The 16,334-nt window shown below is 40.6% G+C and overlaps 1 protein-coding gene across 2 annotated transcripts in view; it reads right to left on the bottom strand.

Moving 5' to 3' along the window:
- RAB30 (RAB30, member RAS oncogene family) overlaps positions 1-16,126 on the bottom strand; it is a 122,561-nt gene extending 106,435 nt beyond the window's left edge. Inside the window, exons 1-2 of one of the 2 annotated variants that reach the window (XM_027848236.1) lie at positions 15,961-16,126; positions 13,355-13,424 (exon numbers count right to left, since the gene is read on the bottom strand). The gene's annotated coding sequence lies outside the window, so the exon portion shown is untranslated. The remainder of the gene's footprint in view (positions 1-13,354; positions 13,425-15,960) is intronic. The other variant, XM_027848235.1, reaches the window with a different exon arrangement.
- Positions 16,127-16,334: the final 208 nt, after the last annotated feature.

Below are 16,334 nucleotides of genomic sequence, written 5' to 3'. Positions count from 1 at the left end.
CCTGGATCTATCCCTTTCTATACTTTCTCAGTTGCTGACCTCATTAGATACTAAGGGTAAAACTGTCATCTCTGTGAAGGTGACTCCCAAACCTATAAATTCAGCCTTAGTATATCTTCTGGGCATTAGTCACACATTTGCAATTGTCTATTACACATTTCAAATTGGATGTCCCGTAGGCATCTCAAGCTAAACATGGCCAAAACAGAACTCATTTTCTTTTCCCCAAAACCCATCCCTCTTGCAAACTTTGCTGTTTCTGTGAAGGATACCACCATTCTTTAGTCTCAAGTTGACAAGCTTGTCATTGTCCTCAACTTCTAACCTTACCTCAACCCACATATCAAATTGATTGTCAAGTCTTTTTGTTTCTATCTCCACAACATCTTTCACAGCCATACCCTTCTCCTTACTCTCAGGGTCATCATCCTACTTCATGCCCAAATCACCTCTCACCTAGACTACTACAATAGCCTCCTACTTGGTCTTCCTGACCCCAGTCTCATCCCATGAGAATCAATCCTCCACACAACCATTAGAGTTATTTTCCAAAAGCATAAGTCTGACCATGATAGTCCCCTATTCATCAAACTCTACTGGCCCTCTATTGCCTTGAGAACCAGCTATAATCTCCTCTGTTAGACTTCTGGAGTCTTTACTATCTGGCCCCAGCTTCCCTTTCCAACCTTGCAATGCATTATTCCCTTATCCTCATTCTTCCTTACACTCAGACTGGCCTTCTTGCTCTTCCTCTCACACAACTCCCCATCTCCTGTCTCCTTGAATTTGCACTGATTGTCTCTTATGCCTGGAATGCACCCCCACCTCACAGTCGACTTCTCAGAATCCTTTGTTCCACTCCAAGCCTCACCTCAAGTAACACCTTCTACATAAAATAAAGCCTTTCCTCATCAACTCTGATGCTAATGCCTTCCCCACAAAATTACTCTGTATGTATTTTTATACATTTTCCATATACTTATATATATGTACATAAAATCTCTCCAGATAGAATATAAATTCTTTGTGGGCAGGAAGAGTTTCATTTTTGTTCTTAATATCTCCAATGCCTGAGTGCTCAGCACACAGTGTATACTTAGTAAATGCTTAGAGATTATAAACTCATCACTTCTATTCTCACCACCACGCTGCTAACCCAAGCCTTGACTGACATCACCTCCTTCAGTCTCCTCTCCCCTTGGATTGGGAGGCTAGAAGACAGAGGACCAAACTCCTCCCAATGTCTTCCTTTATAGAGGGCAGAAACTGGACTCTCAGCTCCCTCCACTTTGCATCTCCTACTACTGCTACTCTGCCTAGTTTCAACGCCACGGAACAAGATGCCTCCCACTGGTTGCCTACTGGTATCCCTCCCTTTCTTGCTTTCCTGCCTCCTTTGTGTGCTGTTTCCCCCCATTAGATTGTAAGCTCCTTGAGGGTAGGGGCTGTCTTTCTTTCATTTTTTTATTAAGTCTATTCCTAGCACTCAGCATAGTACCTGGAACCTAGTAGGTGCTTCATAAATATTTATTGGATCAGACTTGAAGTCAGAAGAATCCTGGGTTCAAATTCTGCCTCCAAAATGAATAGATCACTTAACCAGTCTAAGTAAGGCTCAGTTTCCTTATCTGTAAAATGAACACAATAATACTAATAATACCTTAAAGTACTTGATAAATGTCAGCAATCACACTTTTATTTATCTCAATCTAATAATAGCTTGTTAATAATGATAATAATGGGAATGAAAGCTTATGTTCATAGGGTGTATCAATATTTTCAAAGCACTTTATATGTATGCTCTCATGGATCCTCACAATAGCTCTGTGGAGGTAAGTATTATCCCAATTTTACAGATGAGAAAACTCAACTCAGAGCATTAAAATAATTTACTGAAGATCACATGGTTAGTAAGTGACAGAGCCAGGACTCAAACCCAGGTCTTCCAATTTCTAGTCTAGCCCTCTTGTCACCAATGGAAAAATTTCTGAAATGTATTATCCCCCAACTCCACGTAACAAAGAGTAATTATTGCCCTCAGAACATCTCTTACATATTTCCCTGCCTCTCATTGGCCACTATAGGGAAGGGGGAGGAAATAAGCATATTTAGAGTGCCTACTATGCACCAGGCACTGTGCTAAGCATTTTGCCATCACCATGATACAGTCCCTCATCACCTTACATCTAGACTACTGCAATATCCTGATGGTTGGTCTACATGCCACAAGTCTCTCCCCATTCCAGTCTATCCTCCACTCAGCAGTCAGAATCATCTTCCTAAAGCACAGGTCTTACTATGTCACTCCACAATATTCAATTAATTCTAGTAGTTCCCCATTGTCTCTAGGATCAAATATAAAATCCTGTTTGGCATCCAAAGTATTTCATGACCTTGCCTGCTCCTATCTTTACAATGTTCTTACATCTCACTGGCCTTCCCACCTCATTCTTCCACACGTTCTTCAACCCAGTCACATTGGCCTTTCTGTTCTTTGAACAAAACACTCCATCCCCAGACTCTGGGCATGGTCACTGTCATCCATGCCTAGAATTCTCTCCCTCCTCATTTCCACCTCCCAGATTCTCTGGCTTCCTTCAAATCGGTTTTAAAAAAAAATCCCATCTTCTACAAGAAACCTTTCCTGTTGCCTCTAAATGTGAGTGCTTTTCATCTGTTGGTTATTTCCAGTTTATCCTGATATATATTGTTTCTATACAGTTGTGTGCAGGTTGTCTCCCTATTATACTATGAGCTTCCAGAGAGCAGACACTGGCCTTCTATCTTTTTTATATGTTTTTTAAAAGTAAATTTATATTGTTTTTTGAAAGTAATGCAAAGTATATTATCCACTTTCCTGCCCTGGTAAGTTAGGGATACTGAAAATGCTTTAATCTTTTCTTGAAGACTCAGGGACATCCTGATGTACGTCAATTACTACCTTAAGCTCTAAGATGATGATGATGATGATGATGATGATGATGATGATGATGATGACAATAATGATGATAATCCCAAGGGTTCTTGAGGTGCTAGGACTGTTGCTCCTACATTAAATGGTCCCTGTCTCCTCTACTTTTATACTTCTTTCCCTTCCCATCTGCTGTCAACTGTCATTTTTCACTGGCTACAGCTGATTCAAATCAGCCACCTTATTACCAACGGTCTGGGCAACAAAAACAACAGCCTGAAGACAGCATCCTCTTGTCCTATAGCACATGAGCTTTATGACAACTCTTTGCAGCCCAAAGGCCCTTTCATTTTTTTCTGTGCTCCAGATGGTTGAGATTACTGGAAACTTAACTCCTAGATTACTGGACCATTACATGATTAATTTCCTTTAACTGATTTCAAACTGAACGAGTTTTTTTCAAAAGACATCTGGTAAACTAGCTTAAATGCTAATAGGACATACATGTTTTCTAAAACTATTATATTGAAATATCAGGATAGTCTCTGAACTGACATTTCATTTGATTTAAGCCCCCCACACTGCACGTTGGATATCATGACACTCTCCTCACCCTAAAAAAGACCATTTGGAGTTTTATTTAGTTTTTTCATTTAAGTAAATTAAAATTAATTTTCAGAAGAACTTCACAACACCTTTGGAGTTCACTATAGACACCTGAGGAAGCTAGGTAGTGCAGAGGAGAGAGTCCTAGGCCTAAGTACAAACGTGACCTCAGACCCTTACTAGCTGTGTGACTCAGGGACAAGTGAAATAACCTCTGTTTGCTTCAGTTTCCTCATCTGTGTAATGGGGATAATAATAGCACCTCCTCAGGATCATTGTGTGGATCAAATGAGGCAATAATTTTAAAGCACTTAACAGTGCCTAGAACACAGCAGGCACTTGATAAATTCTCGTATCCTTCCTTCCTTTCCTACCCTGGAGCATCACAAAACCACTGCCTAGGATTTCTAGCTTTACAACTTTGAATTAGAATGTAAAGAGTTAAAAAGGACCTGTGCTAGATTAAAAACCCTCTGGAACATCCCTAGTCATCCAGTTCCCTCCTGAAGACATTCAGTGATGGGAAACTTACTGCCTTTGAAGGCAGCTCATTGTAGTTTTGGAAACCTACAAGTGTGGAAGTTCTTTCTCATATTAAACTATCTCCTTGTAACTTCTGGACATTAATCCTAACTCTGCCTTCTGGAGCAATACAGAATAAGTCCAATCCTTCTTTCCTGTGGTGGCCCTTTTGATGTTTAAAGACAAAAATCATATGTCCCATAAATTGTCTCCTGACCAAATATTTTCCATTCTTTCAAGGGATGGCATGGTCTCAAAGCCCTTCCCTGTCCTCATCACCCTTTTCTGCACATACTTCAGTCTGTGGCATCCTAGAGCTGCGCACAGTACTCTAGATGTCCTTTGATTAGAGCAGAGTACAAAGGAATCATCATCCCCATCAATCTGTACATTGTTCTTAACATAACCTGAGATCACATTAGCTTTCTTGGCTGCCATAATAGACACTGCCAGTGCCTCCCTCTGTTAATTATTTCCATTTTATCCCATCTATATTTTGTTTGTATGTAGCTGGTTGCTTGTTGTCCCTCAGACTAGACTTGTTATTTCCTTGAGGACAGAGTTTGTCTCATCCCTAGCACTTAGCACGGTGCCAGGCACACAGTAGGCTCTAAATAAATGTTTACTGACTGACTGACTGACTCATATGGGGCCAACAGACCACCACACTGACAGGTTTTTGTGAAGTGAACTATCTTTTAGCCACATCTCTCTCATCTTGAACCTAGCAGAACTGATTTTTTTACCCTTTTTACATTCATGCTCTCCTTCACTCTGACACTTCTATAGTACTTTCAGGTTGACCCAGAACTTTACATCAATTTTCTCATTTGAACCTCACAACCACCCTGTGAAATACCTGCTACAAGTATTACTGCTCCCATTTTACAGATGAGCAAAGACCCTCAGAGAGGTACAGTGGCTAGGCCTATAGTCACACAGCTAGTAAGTGTCAGAGATCAGATCTGAACCCAAGTTTTACTGGCTCCACATTCAGTCCATTATGTCAGGATACCCCAAGAGTGACCTGTGACTTACCCAAGGCTACAGAGGTAGTGACAGCAGAGCTAAGACCAGCACCTCCAACTCCTAGCTCCTGCTCCAACCATTGTACTTCCCTCTACACCAGGGCTTCTTAAACTTTGTCCAATCCCTTTTCACAGGTCAGGTGCTGCATGGCCTGAGGACATACGCAGTGCAAAGTGCACATGCTTTGTGTTCAGAACCAAGGCTGCAGTGAAGTTGCCCCATGCAGCATGAGCAAGCACTGCCACAAACACCTCAGATTCATTAAGTGTTGATTTTTAATTAATTTTTGGTTGTTGCATGTTCAGAAACCTTTTACTATTGCCAAATTTTCTGCAACCCTGTATGGAGTCATGACCCATAGTTCAAGAAGCACTGCTATCCTGCCACTGGCCCATAAACCATGGTCCTAACATCGTCTCAGTCTTTACAAAGAGTAAAAAAAGATTCATGCTGCTAATCAGAGTTATTATTTTCTAAGAACAGAGAAGTATCACAAAGACCCTCTCCCAAAGTCAGGGATGATGTCAATCAATTAGTCAATCAACAAGCTTTTATTAATGCTTCCTATGTGCCAAGCACTATGCCACTCACCAGAGATACAAGTACAAAGAATGAAACAGGCCCAACTCATGAGGAGCATATAAAATACATACATGTGTGTATACAGATATACACACACACATATATACACATATATGTGTATGTATATCTTTGCATCAACTCTCTAAGGTAAATTATATTCTACGGGAAACTTACCATATCTGAAGGCAGCCTGTTGCATTTTAGGACACCTACAAGTATGGAAGTTCTTTCTCACATTAAACTACCTCCCTGTAACATCTGCTCATTAATCTTAGCTCTGCTTTCTGGAGCAATACAGGATAAGTTCACTTCTTCTTTCCTATGATAGCCCTTTTGATATTTAAAGATGAAGATTTTACAGATGAGGAAACTGAGGCTGAACTAGATTAAGTGATTGACCCAGCGACACAGTTAGTAAGTGTGTGAAACAAAATTTGAACCCAGATCTCCCTGACTCCAAGCATCTTTTTCACTATGCTATATATTTGCTACTAATTACATTCTAGTGAGGGAAAAAAAAAATATGTACACACACACACACACACATATGTATACACACACATCTATAATATATATAAACATATGTATATAATGGCAACTAGGTGGAACAGTGGATAAAGTGCCAGGTCTGGTGTCAGGAAGATTCATCTTCCTGAGTTCAAATCTGACCTCAAACAGTATAGCTGTGTGACTCTGGGCAAGTCACTTAACCTTGTTTGCCTCAGTTTTCTCATCTGTAAAATGAGCTGGAGGAGGAAATGGCAAACCAAACTATCTTTGCCAAGAAAACAAAACAGGGTCATGAAGAGTCAGACATAGCTGAAACAACTAAGCAACAACAACAAACATGTATATACTACATCTGTCATAAATACAAAGTGAATAAATACATATCTATGCAAGGTAGTTCAATACGAGGTAGTTTGGGAGAGAAGGCTCTAGCAGTCGAGGGAACCAGGAAAGGCATCGTGCAGAAGATGCACAACCTGCATCTTTAAGGAAGAGAGGGACTCTATGAGGTGGTCGTAAGGAGGAATAGCATTCCAGGCATGTGGGATAGCCAGTCAGTGCAAAATCACCAAGACAGGAGCTGGAATAATGGAGGAATAGAGAGGAGGCCAGATTGGCTAGGTCACAGAGTGCAGGAGGGAGAGTGATGGACCATGAGCCTGGAAAGGTAGGTTGGGGGCAGGTGATGAAGGGTTTTAAAAGCTAAACAGAGAAGTGTCTATGTTATCTTAGAGTCAATAGGGGAAGCTTCCAATTTGATGCCTCAATACCCCGCTGACAAAAACCAGTGTTTTCATTACTATTTCCTCTGCTGCTTCTCAGTGCTCTCTGGACTGAATGGGGAGAGCTTCAGAATGTTTACTGCAAAGGGCTGCATTCATGCAGGCAGATAGATTTTAATTCGCTAACATCAGGGCATATCTCCATTTGGACAGCAGGAGGTGGCCAAACATATTAGCAGGTCAAACTGCCAGGGGCTGGCAGCTCCGTTCCATTATTGGGGTCTGAATAGGACACAGCATCTAATGGAGTATTTGACTTTAGCACACATCTGAGCACCTATTTTTTCAGAGTGTGACCTTGGCTAAATCACTCCCCCTTTTCTAATCCTGAGTTCTGTGACCCATAAGACAAGAGGGTTGGACTAAATGATCTCTAAAGTCCCTTCCAGAGTCATAGGGGAGGGAGTAATCAGGGCTTTGTCCTAAGGTACCAAATTAACAAGGTTTTGACAGCAATTTCAATTTTTCAGAAATATATGAACTATAGAGCTTGGCATCCAGCTAGCCAAGAAGAATTAGGTAAGAAGTTAGATGGAGGGAGGGGTGAGGCAAACTGGTGAGCTCTTCCCAATCATGGCTGGGTCACTCCTCCACCCTCCAGACTCAAAGGAGGGCTATCTTCCTACTGCTTGCCCCCAGTGGGATCTGTGGTTCTTGCCCTGGGCACAAAAATTTCTAGTTATAGCTCTGAATTTGATGATTCTATAAGAAGGGAAGCAAGGTAGTAGAGCAAAAAAAAGTACTGGATTTGTAATTAAATGATCTGGGTTCAAATACTGACTCTGCCACCTTCTACCTGTGTGAGCCTGCAGAAATTACTTAATGTCTCTGGGCTTCAATTCTTCATTTGTGAAATGAGGGGATTTGACAAGATGGCCTCCAAGTTCTTTCCAGCTCTAAATCTATGATCCTAGGGGCAGCTAGGTGGTGTAGTGGATAGAGCACTGGCCCTGAAATCAGGAAGACCTGAGTTCAAATCCGACCTCAGACCAAACACTTGACACTTACTAGCTGTGTGACCCTGGGCAAGTCACTTAACCCCAGTTGCCTAAAAAAAAAAAAAAAAACTATGATCCTATAATTCAGTACACCTGAGGATAATCTCATTATCCTACTTTGCTGATGAAAAATGTTGATATAGAGAAAGGTCACATTAAATCTCATTGCATTTGCACAAAAGTCACAGGAAAATATGAATTAGCTATATACATTTCTCAACATCAATGGTCCTTCAACCAGCTATTTTCAGGAATCACCTGGGCTTATGGTGTAGAGAACTAGTCAGAGAGAGCTGGCGAAGAATAAGAAAGAAATTAAAAAGGAAATAATGGCAAGCAAAAGCTATTTCACTGAAATATATATCATATACACACGTATATTTTCTTGTGGGCCAGAGAGCGACCTCCTCTACCAACACAAACTAACAATACCTTTTCTCCCTTAGAAAGTTGCCTGGAGAACTAAGAGGCGAAGAAGGCACACAGCCATTATGTGTCCAAGGTAGGACTTAAAGCCAAACCCATCTTGCTATAACTATTATACCATTCTACCTTTCTCTACATTCCACCCCACTCCCCACCACAGAGGCAGAAAGAGAGAGACACAGAGAGAAACACAGAGAGAGAAACAGACACATATCAATTTACTGAATAGAATTTTAGAATTGGGAGGAATCTTGGAGATTTAAAATTCCAGGTGAAAAATGTATCTCAAGGTAAATCCAACCTTTCCTCCTGCTGAATCAGGAAGCTGGCACCTGGACCAGGTGAAGCAACTTGCTCAAGGTCACAGAGGTACTTAGTCACAGAGCCTGGCAGAGAGTTCAAGTTTTCTGATTCGCCATCTAGTGCCATTTTTATTATATCACATGGCCTACTGGTGGGGAAAAAAAATACTAAATAAAGCAAAAAATTTCCCAGGAAAATTTTTTTCAATATCCCTCAAAATCCTCTTTCATTTATGTCAAGACAAATGTAACAAAAAAGGCAGTGCAATGATAGACTACATTTAGAGGAGATTTTTTAAAAAAAAACTTTCTCATTTTTTAACCCCATAGACTAACACCAAATAACAATGTATTTTCTTTTATTTTATCTGTATCATTTTAAAAACCTCCATCAGTCCCCTTTCCCCCTTCCAGGAGATCACTTCATAGGCTGCTGAGACCTGGATACCATGAAGCTAGCTATCACTTACAGTTGTCCAAACCACTCTTTGTTATCCTTCACTTCATTTTCACTTATTCAGTTATCTTCATCATATTTATGAGACTGTGGGCCCTAGGATAGCTTAACCTATAGGTACCTTATATTAATCTCATTTGGTTCGTCTGTTTCCTCTTAGTTTTCATGGGCATGTAGTATCTTGAAAAGATATCTCCTAGACTCAAGGAATGCTGAAAATCTAACTCAATAGAGTCATCACTAGTCCTTGCAAATGTCCCTTGAAGCCCATGTTTGGTAGTCAGTGCTCATACAGAAATAGCCTTTCTGATACAGCCAATGGGAGACTCATTCATATCCATTCTAGACCATTTGGATTAAATTATCTTTGAAGAACTGTTTCTCAACTACTAGTGATTTTTACAGTATAAGTGCCCCTTCCACAGACAGTCCTTCAGATGAACTTTATGAAGTGCTATGGCTCAAAAAAAAAAATTCCCCTGGTGGGCAGCCTTTCTGGTCTCATGGGTAGTTTCTAATGGGTTTGTTGCTTAGCTTATTCCACTTAACCAATCAGAGGCTACTTCGTATTTATACAACAGGATCATAAGCATTTAGAACTGATAGGTCTCTTAAAGATTACCTAATTTGATTTCCTCATTTTACAGATGAAGAAACTAAGGAAAGACAATGATAAATGAATCTTTTTTTTTTCCCAAAGTTATCTGACCCTTCAGTTAGTCTATGGGGTTTAATAGTTTAATGTCTCTAAAGGACTTTATTCCCCAATGGGAAAAATAATGCATGCACCCAAGTAACAATACTACAAAATAATACATGTTGGGTACCATAGAGTGGTACAAAATAAAGTTATATAAGAGTTCAAAGAGAAGAGCCTGGGTGAGACCAAGAGAATCAGGGAAGGATTTCTGAAAGAGGTCGCTTATCAGCTTTGCTTTGAAGGGAAGGGCCATTCCTGAGTGGATGAGAGGTCAGAAAATAATTAGTCTTCACAAGAAGATTATAAACTAACAACAACTATATGAAATACTCTACTCCTGCAAGTTACTAATAAAAGAAATAAATGCAAATTAAAATAATTCTGATGTTTTCCTTCACACCTAAGTATCAAAAAACACAAAAGATAGAAACAGTCAATTTGGCTAAAGGAAGACAGGAACACTAATACACTGTTGATAGACCTATGGAATTGGACCATATGTTTTGGGGGAAAAAGTTGGAATTAGAAAAGAAAAGTCACTAAACTGTTCATACTTTTTGATACAGACATGCCTCCACTGGGCACATGGCCCAAAGAGATCAAAGACTAAAAAAAAGAGTTATAAATATATAGATATAAAATGTTCACAAAAGCATTTTTGTGACAGCAAAGAAAAAATGGTGAGAGGGAAACAAAGTAGTAAGTGGGTATCCATTGATTGCAGAATGCTGAATAAACTAGGTATATGAACGTAATGAAATATTATTGTACCATAAGAAATGATGAATGAGTTCAGAGAAAAATAGAAAGACTGGTATGAACTCATGTAAGTAAAGCAAGCAGAACCAGGACAATATGCTTTATGACTATAGTAATAGAAATGAAAAGAATGATAAAATGAAGCCCAATGCTAAATAACTATAGAAATGATGAGGAACACCTTTCTCTATTCAACATAGGTAAAGGACTACAGGTATAAAATTTCCCATACAGTCAGACATAGTAAATACTTCATCTGGTTTAGCTTAACTATTTTTCTTACAACTAGAGGTTCATTTGGTGAAAGAAACTATAGGCATATATTCCTGCCCCCATTCCTAGTAATATATCCAGGAATGACTCGTAGATGCTTTCTGCCACTATCTCTGCCCTCAGCACTGCCACACATAATGAGGTGACCCTTCTCCTTGCTAAGGCAAACCCCTCTACATGCACAAGTAATCACATTGCATCCCATCTTCTCCAACAGATTGCCCCTCTCTTTCATTTCTACTTTTTCATTTATCTTCATACTCTCCCTGTCTGATGGCAGCTTCCCTACTACCTACAAATATGTCCTTGTCTTACTCATCCTCACAAAAACCTTACTTAAGTCATTCATCCCCACTAGTTATCATCTTACATCTCTCCACTCTTTTGTGGCTAAACTCCTTTAAAAGGCTACCTAAATTAGGTACTCCCACTTACTCCCCCTCTCACTCTCTTAATTTTCTATAGTTTGGCTTCTGACCTCATCATTCAACTGTAATTGCTCTCTCCAAAGTTACCAATGAGCTCTTAATTGCCAAATCTAATGGACTTTTCTTAATCCTCATCCCTTTCGATTTCTCTGAAGTCTTTGACACTGCTGATCACCTTCTTTTCCTAGATACTCTCTTCTCTCTAGGTTTTCTTTCAGAACACTACTCTCTCCTGATTCTTCTCTTACTTATATTACTTCTCTTTTCAGCTTAGATCTTCACTGAGGTCATACTTTCTAATGATGAATATCCCCAGAGCTTTATCCTGGGCCCTCTTCTCTTCTCTTTCAATACTATTTCACCCAATGATCTCAACAGCTCCTATGTATTCAATTATTATTTCTTTGCTGATGATGCTCATATCTATTCATCCAGCCCTAGCCTCATCGTTGACCTCTAGTCTCATATCTCCAGTTGCTTATTGGACGTGTCAAATTGGATGTCCGGTAGTCATATCAAATGCAATATGTCTAAAACTGAACTCATTATCCCCTGCCAAACCCTTTCTTCTTTCTCACTTTCCTATAACTGTCAGAGGTACCACCATCTTCCCAGTCCCCCAGGCTCTAAATCTACGTGTCGTCCTGGACTGTTTACTCTCTCTCACCCATCCTATCCAATCTGTTGCCAAGGCCTGTTGATTTGATTGATGTTACTTTAGATCTCTTGTATATGCTCCCTTCTTTCCTTTGACACTCTGATGGAAGCCCTCATCACCTCACACCTATTCTACTACAGTAGCCTGCTGGTTAGTCTACTTGACATAAGTCTCTCTCCATTTCAGTCCATCTTCCACTCAACTGCCAGAGTGATATTCCTAAAGTGTAACTGAAAGCTGCTTATGAGGTACTGATCCCACTACCATCCCAGTCACCTCCAGAACAAATATAAAATCATGTTTGGCATTAAAAGCCCTTCATCACCTGCCCACCTTCACATTTCCAGGCTTCCTATACCTTAATGCCCATTCCCACATACCCTACAATCCAATGACACTGGCTTTGCCTTCTTGCTATTCCTTTTATATGACACTGTCTCCCAACTCTGGGCATTTTCATTCACCACCAGTCCCCTAATTCCTGGAATTCTTTCCCTCCTCATTTCTACCTTCTTTACCTGGTTTTCTCCAAATCTCAGCTAAAATCTCACCTTCTTCAGGAAGCCATTACCAGTTCCCCCTTAATTCTTATGCTTCTTTCTTATTATTTCTAATTTATTCTGTATACATCTTGTCTGTATAGAATTGTTTGCATCATCTTACTCATTAGACACTGAGCTCCTAGAAAATAGGGACTTGCTTTTGCCTTACTTTGTATTCCCAGTGTTTAGAACATAGTCTGTCACATAGTAGGCATTTAATGGATGCTTTATTGACTGACTAAAAACAAAATGCATCAACATTAAAAAAAAAAGAATTGGTATGATTGGGGGAAATGGCAAGAAAGGACCTTCTAGATGCATAGAATACCATGAGCAAAGATATGACTGTTGGAAAGTATAAGGAGTCTTTAGGAAGAACAAATTCTAGGACCCAGGGCAGTAACAGGAGATAAATCAGAAAACATAGGTTGGACCAGATTATATTGGTATTGGTATTACACTGGCATGTCAGATTAGCTGAAGCAAGTAGAAATATCATTATGCCCCTTTCGTATATGGAAAAAACAGGGTTAGGGAATATTTCAGTAATTATTCAAGGTCACTAGAATAGCACCCATACAGAACAAGTCATACACTTCAGTTCTATCTTAGTTACCCTAGAGTGCTTAAATACTAGCCATCACTAACTCCATTCAGAAGTTTAGCTAACTACAAACTATAAGAGTTTACAAAGTGTTTTACATTTGTTCCTTTGATTCTCACAACAATCCTGTGACATAGGTATCATGCTCATTTCATAAGTGAGGAAATAAAGCTCATAGTACTTAAAGTAACTTGCCTAAGACCACACAAGAAGACTATGGAGAACAGTAAAGATTGTGAAGTCAGATGATAGTTTCCAAACTCACCTGGAATACCAGCAGTAGCTGCTCTCAGACCATAACTGCTGCCTGGTTTCCAAAGCTAACAGAATTGGTCCTGTAAAAGAATTCCTTTTTATAGCTCACTGAGATAGCTGTATATAGTTACACAGTCCTTCGCTTCCTCAAGAAAGAAACAAAAGGAAAAATGCAGTTACAAGACCCTGCACCATACTTGCAAAGAAAGGGCAGTTTGGATACATGCATCATTCCTTAGTAACTCAATAGAGAACCGGAAAGAAGGGAAGAGAAAACCTTCCCACCACTCACTCACCCACTAGGAAAAAGGGAAATGGGATTTAAAAAAAAATGTGAGACGGAAACTGCTCTGAAGAATATTTATTCTTTGAAAATTACATGGTAAGTACTTATGAAGTGATTGTTTTAAAATCATGTTGTCTAGACTAATATAAACACACTGACTGATGGAGAATGCCATTGTTCACAGAATGCTCTCTGGGATAGTAGCTCTCTGGAATGTCAAAGAGATGGACCTGTCAGGGGACCATACTGTCACACAGGACAACAGGCCAGAAGCAGAAGAATCATGGGGGTCCCACAGCTTCTTTTTTTTATTTCATCTTTTTATTTTATTTTATGTTTTAGGTAGGCAATGGGGTTAAGTGACTTGCCCAGGATCACACAGCTAGTGAGTGTTATGTGTCTGAGGCTGAATTTGAACTCAGGTCCTCTTGACTCTCGAGGCCGGTACTCTATCCATTGCGCCACCTAGATGCCCCAGTCCCACAGCTTCTTTTAGAGTTAAGTACCAGATTGGGGAGCCAAAAATTTCAAAAGGGACACTGATGATCTTATATTTTTATAATACAGGAGAAAAAGTATTAGAGAGGAAGGAAAGAAAGAGAGGAAAAGGGAAAAACAGTAACAGACAGAAGAAAGGAGGGGAAGAAACAGGGAGGAGAAAAGGGGGTGAAACAGGTGAGTGGGGAAAAGGGAAAAAGAAGTGAAGAGGATGGAAGGGGGAGAGACAAATGTGAAAAGCTGGATACAAAAGCTGAGAGAGAAATACACAGAGAAACAGACAAGAGAAATAGATAATGGGTTGATTAGGGCAGTACCACTCTAGAAATATTAAAACTTCTCCAAATTTAAAAAAAAGTACTCACTCCTGCCCACCACAATCCCTACACACACACAGATCCATAAATCTGAATAGATTTTCCATTTGTTGCATCAGAGCCACAAATATTATATAACAAACTCTCTTTCAGCCCTGGAGGTATCTTGTGAAATGAATCCAATGTGGCTCAGAGAAAACGAAAAGCAATGCTTGACTTTCCCCCTAGGTTGATCCCACTGTGAGACTGTGGGGAATTTTAAGAGTTAATTCTAGTCTAAAATGTATAAATTTCTTGTCCTCCTGACATTCCAAAAAGGGGTGTGGTGGGCCAACTCAAGTTATCTCCTAGGGTTTACAATTTATGAGATCGTCCACATCTGTTCTGGAACCAGACAGTTTATTTTAAAGTAACATATTTATTAGGCTAGTCACCATAATAATTCTTACAAGACAAGAGCCAATATCACAGAACTTAAATGATCTTTTGCCCTGTTAAATGGTCAACCCAGGGGGAAAAAAAACAACTCGGCTCATTCGTCCATTTACCTAAACTATACTCACTGTCTCATCTCTGTCCCCGATACCAGTAAGTAACGGCAAATTAAGGTTAATAGCATTTACAGCTATTCCGATCCCTAACATGCTAAAGCGGAGCCAGGGCTTTCCTCATCGATCCGCATGCCAAACCCGTTACTTGTGACTGACTGGAAACTGCGACTAGGGAAACTGCTGGTTATCACTGTCTTACTGCCAGTGGCGTGAAACCTATTACAATGTGATTTAAACATATACACTCAAATCTGTGGACTAGTCTTCCAAACCACTCTGAAACATCGCAGAGTCAGGAGGAATTGAAAATATTGAACAAAAATGCTGCCTCTACCATTTGGAAAGGACCAGTGCCATAGACACGTGAACTACTTCTGACTGGCATAGTGCTCGCCTCTAAGGACACTGTCACCTCAAATGAGCAGAGAGGGAGAAACAGAACGGGTTCGCACACAGGCACATAAGCAGAACAAAACTTCACACACACAGCAGAAAATCTCATCTTTGAAAATGAGTTGGCCGCTTTCAACGTCGAAATCAAAGCGTGCTAAAGCAGCCACAGTCATATTGAAATCAATTATCTTCATTTCTTGCCTCGCATCATCCCCTTCCCACTTAGATAACTGTGCATGCAGGGGCCAGCGCTGCCTGGTGAGGATGGTGCAGACGCAGCTAACTCTGGCTTCGTCTCATTTTCCAAAAGCACTTCTCTCCATCCTCCCCAATTCCCCTCCCCCATCCCCAAAGAGGGATGGGAAGTGGGTACTCTAGGGAATGCGCAGGCACCCGTCCTCTCCAGGAGGGTTGCTGGAGTTCTTCTTCGCGATGACCCACATCGCATAGTGGTTTTTTATTTTTCTCATCAGTGAGACCCCAACCCCTTCACTCCACCTACCCCCGAAGAAAGAGATCAGAAGAAGGCACAAGTTGGTAGGAACCATTTCAATAAATCATTTCAACTCACCTGGTTTGGGATTTGTCCCCCCACCCCAGGCATAAACAGAAACAATGTGTGAATCACCCACACATGGGATGGTGCTGCGATGCCCCAGCTCCTATGTCCTAGAGTTGGAGTCAGTCCCCGCCAGGGCTCTAAGCTCAGCAAGAGCAAGCAGCAATAGCAGGAGGAGCAGCAAGCAGAAGGGGGATAGACCTTAGCACAATGAATGCAGTGGGATTTTTTTCAATGACATCATCCCTCTGGCCAAAAGGCCCCAATAGCCATGCTCCGGACCGAGGCATTCTGGGAAAGGTAGTTCCATAGCACTAGCCCAGGAGAGCTCCGGGGCAGCCTGTGGAACTACCACATCCGGCATGCGCAGCAGCGGGGCGCACCCT

This window comes from Vombatus ursinus, unplaced genomic scaffold (genome assembly GCF_900497805.2).
Source record: "Vombatus ursinus unplaced genomic scaffold, bare-nosed wombat genome assembly UNPS02005659.1, whole genome shotgun sequence".
Lineage (NCBI taxonomy): Eukaryota > Metazoa > Chordata > Mammalia > Diprotodontia > Vombatidae > Vombatus > Vombatus ursinus.
This window is presented reverse-complemented; position numbering and strand designations above follow the sequence as displayed.